Here is a 5,061-nt window from a genome sequence, read left to right as displayed (position 1 = left end):
TGAGCTTGTTTCTTTCATTGTCATCCAACTGACCCTACTCAGTAACCCTATTTTTTAAAAAACATTGTCTTGATGTAAACTGACTTCTCTTTGGCAGAAAGAATTATAATGCTAAATGATTCTTGTGAAATGTAGTTATAATATAAATACAAACAAAACATTGCGACTCATATGTTGAACTACAGAATGTAATGCCCTACCAATTTCCATTTTTAATCTACCTTGATTGCATATTTTTGCTATTACTCTGTAAAAACTATTTTTCTCTGCAGAGCTGATGTTGATTCAATCTCCTCAGTTTCTAAAGCACTCTGTAGTTCCATACAAATTTACAAATACCACAAATTTACGTGAAAAAACAACAAAAAGTAAAAACCGAACATTTCACCTCTGAAAGAATATTGAAATAATATTAGGACTATGCATGTGACTCTGAAACACAGAATTGTATCTTATCACAAGGATGGATGCAAGTACATGATCCTATGACACAGAAATATGGAATTCCAAACAAAGAAAAAATCTATTGAATTAAAGTCTGGCAGTACATACCTGTTTAAAAGATTGATAAAGGATTGCACTTAGAAAGCACTGAATTCAGTAGGAAGCTGGTAATATATACTTTAATCTAATATTTCATAAGTAACTGGCAAAATAAGATTTTTCATTTTTACGGTTTCTTGCACCTGCTGCTCTCTCTGGAATGTCAGTGATACTATGAATTGTTACTAAGGAAACAGAGAATCGTGGATTTAATTAATACTTATCAGGTAAAGAACTTTAGACTATTTGATTTTGGGGGGAAAAAACTTACAAAACAATATTGTTGAAAATCAGCCTGCACATATCTTGTTTTAGTCTAAAGACTAAAAGATCTCTGGCTGTAGCAGTTCTGTCTCATTCCTCTACAATTAAAAAAAAAAAAAAAATAAAAGAAACTAACAGATAAACTAACACAAAACAAAAACAAAACTCCACAATTCAGAGAATAAATGAATGTGCAAATGGCAGTGAAAGTAGCCATTTTTAATCATCTTTTCTTCTGCAGTTTGGTTTTATAGAGAAATTGAAATATATATAAAATTGCCTTTGAGGTTTATATGAAGTCCTTGTGTATTGTAACCTCTGTCAGAACTGGAATTAGTATTTACTATGTGGGCCTTCTCCAGAAGGAAATATTAATAAAATAGAAATATTTTTTTTTCTTCAGAATTTAGTACACACCCAAGGAACTTTTTGCAGCCTGAATGTTTTTGTAATCATATGTTCAGTCAGAAATAGGTGATGTAGAAGAAATGCTATGTCATAGCTTGAACCAGTGATTGAGCTTCTGACAGGAAGGCAGGGCCAACCCAGAGGACCTCAGTGCATGCAATACATTTGAGTGACTAGAAGGGGTGGAGTCAACATCCACCCCCTCCCTGACCTCATTTAAAAGTTGGCAGTGGAGGCAAGGTGATCTTGTTGGAAGTCTTGGTTTTTTTTTCTGTATGTGAGACCTTTGGAATGTAAGTAGTTTCTTTTCTTTTCTTTGAATGCCCGTATCTGTTGCATTTGAGCAAGTCCTTACTTCCTGCAGTCTTGGACTTTGCTATTCTGCTGCTTTGCAGTGTTTTCCATTGTGTTCCAGCTGGGAATGTGTCAAATAAAATGTGAGGGTAAGTAGTATGGGATAGGAATATTAACTAGATTACTCTGATGCATAATTAAAATAATGGTTGTGAACAGCTCATTATCTTGTGGAAAAGATGATGTAATCAATCACAAGTGATTTTTATCTTTAAGACCGAAAGTTTACTAGCTTGATATGATAATATGTATAACTTCTAATAAGCATGTAAAAGATCTGACACTAACATTATGCTGTCCTTATTTTTTTTTAATAAACTTTTGGCTAATTATGATCACAGTGAAGGGTCTAGGTCCAAAGAGACTAGGTTCCTGCTAGAGGTTTCTAACTATTGTTGCTCCTCCCCTCTCCCCTCCAATGGTCCACGCAGATGTCCATTAGAACTTATTTCAGCGCTAATCTTCCTTTCCCTTAAAGCTGTAAAGGGATAAAGATAAAACAAAAAATAACTAATTCAAAAGAAGTTACACTTCTTTGCCTATAAGCTGGAAGATAAAATTAACTGCCTTATGCATCTATAGGAGTGTAATAATGAAATATCTTCTTATGCAATGTTATTTTACAAAGATTTGTGTGACTCTTTAATGTAGGTTTTACGTGCTCAAAGACTGCCAGTATGTAATATGTATTCTACTTAACAACTGTACTGCAGTGTATGTGGAAGGCAATGTTATTTGCACAGTATAAATAACAGCTTGTCCAGAGAGATCAGGGACCAGGATGCATGTAGGTATTTCAATCCAAGCTACTCTTTATCAACGATGAACAGCACCATATATCTTTCAGAAGGGAAGTTTATGAGGTGCTTTATTAACTTCTCCAGTAGTGCAAGACCTGATCGTGTAAATTATCCTGTAGTGCTTCATGCTAGATATGCAACATAATTCAGCTGTCTGTGTGTGAGAAGGGTATACAAGATATTGGAATAATAGAATTTTTGCCCTTTTTCTAGTAAGTGATTAGTAATTATCTAGGTTGTAACATTGACCCTTGCTATTTGTTGGTCCTTTAAAATGGCTGTGACTGAGTACCATCCATCTTGCAGTTAAGTGTAACCTAGAGTTTAATTATGTTTCTTGTTGTCAAGCAACAAACACTTCAGCAGTTTTTAATGTTCTACAAGCTAAAGTAATAGAATTTATCTAAAATATTCCATTAAATGCATTATGATTTATTTTCTTCTATAATCAAACTGATAATCTCACAGTAATAAAATGTAAAAAATACAAATTAAATACTGATTTTTGTATGTACAGATAATATTAATGTAAGACCATGTAATGGTATTGTATTGCATTAAAATAGATATATCCTGTGGCAGCTTATTTTCCTGTGTTTCAGATAAGATGTAGATGACACTGCTGTGCATTTATTTTAAACTGCTTAAAACTGCTCAACTCAGTTATAGTTGTAAGTATATGCATCACTTATGGGGCATGATTATGAGTAAGGACTAGTGAGCTTCCTGTAGGAGAAGTTGTTTTTACATATTTAATTTTCTATCATGAAATGATATTTCAGATGATTGGCTTTTGTTTTCACTAACATAATGTACTCCATGTTCAGTACATGTATGTGATCAGTGAATTAGAACTCACATTTTTTTTAAAAAAGAGGGGAAAAAAATCAAGTAGGAATTGAAGGCAGAAAGGCAAAAACAGAAATATATTGCAATAACACAGGATCCCTACCAAGCAGAATATTAAGAAATCACACACACACAAAAAAAAAAAACACAAAAAAAACACAAAAAAAAAACCAGTGTCTTTAAAAATATAGTTGAAAACAAAGCATATGAGAATTCCTTATTTGGTAGTTTATTACTATGAAAACTCTTCATGAAAATTTGCTTGTTTCAATTAAATATTAGTAGAGGCTTTTTTTGTCAGTATTGCTAATCTTAATCAGGAAAGAGCTCAATACAGTTGATTTCTATGGGGATTAGAGCACATCAATTTTCCTGCACAATATTAAACAAAAAGACACTTAGAATACAGTTTGAGTTTCCTCCTTCACTCAAGTGAATTCTAGTGGGTATTTGAAAATGATTATCATCTCCCTTTTTTTTTATGGGAACCTTTAGAAGGATTTTTTTCTTCATTACTACAAAAGTAGAGCTTGCAAAACTTGAAAATTACATAGAGCAAAAATTACTTCCCAATCCTATTTAAGAGTCTCTTTTGAAAAATTTCAGACTTACCTCTTTCAACTATATAAGAGCCCTACACCTGGAAACAGTGGGAACAGAGTATGTTATGTTCAAACACCATGCTTCTGTTATAAATTTAACTGTTTGTGTATTTAAGTAATACCTTTACTTCACAGAATCACACAATCCCTGGATGGCTGTGGGGGACCTCCGGATGACATCTAGTTTAAAATCTCTGCTCAAGCAGGCCCATCTGGACTCATACCCATGGGCTACAGCTCCGGTCCAGGGTCTGTTCCTGTGAAAGTCTCTCCATGGGCTGTGGTCTCCTTCAGGCTACATCCACCTGCTGCACTATGGGCTCCACCACAGACTGCATGTGGAGATCTGCTCTGCATGGTGCCCCATAGGCTGCAGGAGGAATTCTACTCTGTGCCTGCAGCAACTCCTGCCATCCTTCTGGCCTGACCATGGTGTCTGGGTTGCTGTTTGTCTCCACAGTTTCTCATTCGTCTATCCCAGCTGCTTTTGTACAGAAGTTATTGTGGAGTTTTTTTTTAGTTGTTTATCTCCTTTCACAGAGGCACAACTGGCATTGTTCATTGGCTCAGCTTTGGCCAGGGGTAGGTCCTTTTTGGAACCAGCTGGAAAGGAATTTCTGATATGTGGCAGCTTCTGGGCTCTGCTAATAGAAGCTAAGCCTGCAACTCTCATACTATCAAAATAATGCTATTTAAACTCAGAACATCTGATTAATCTGCCACTTCCTCCAGTTTTGTGTCATCTGCAGACTTAATGGGAGTATGTTCAATTCCATTGTCCAGATTATTCATGAAGGTGTTAAACAGGACAGGATTTAGTATTGACCTGTATGGATACTCCACTAGTTAATGATCTCCAGTAAGAATTTGCACAAACTACTATCTTCTGGCCATATAGCCTGTTCTTGGTCCACCTGACTATCTACACATTCTATCCGTTCTTCAAGTTTCTCTATGAGGATCTTATGGAGGACGGAGTCAAAATATTTAGTAAGATAACATTTCTTAAAAATTATCAGGTTGGCCAGGCATGAGCATCTTGCACTATGGCTTGTACTCCCTGCTATGTGCTTCAGATGATAACATTTGAAATGAAATGTAAATATGGCAAGCTCAAGTTATAGCAAGTAATTCACATATTTTGATACAGTGGCTGAATGCAGTCCTGTAAACAGTGAAAAATATGTAGTTCTGTTTTACACTTCGATACAGGAATTTGAGAATAGATTTCAAGATGTCAA

The 5,061-nt window shown here is 35.0% G+C and overlaps 1 long non-coding RNA gene across 1 annotated transcript; it reads left to right on the top strand.

Moving 5' to 3' along the window:
• The first annotated feature begins 1,564 nt into the window (after positions 1–1,564).
• LOC122190421 lies at positions 1,565–4,627 on the top strand. The gene is made up of 3 exons (XR_006182120.1): positions 1,565–1,658; positions 2,972–3,040; positions 3,956–4,627. It is a non-coding gene; the product is annotated as an uncharacterized LOC122190421 (long non-coding RNA).
• The last annotated feature ends 434 nt before the right edge of the window (positions 4,628–5,061 follow it).

Source organism: Lagopus leucura, unplaced genomic scaffold (genome assembly GCF_019238085.1).
Source record: "Lagopus leucura isolate 7727_CA_CO unplaced genomic scaffold, USGS_WTPT01 Super-Scaffold_100159, whole genome shotgun sequence".
In the NCBI taxonomy this organism is placed as follows: domain Eukaryota; kingdom Metazoa; phylum Chordata; class Aves; order Galliformes; family Phasianidae; genus Lagopus; species Lagopus leucura.
This window is presented reverse-complemented; position numbering and strand designations above follow the sequence as displayed.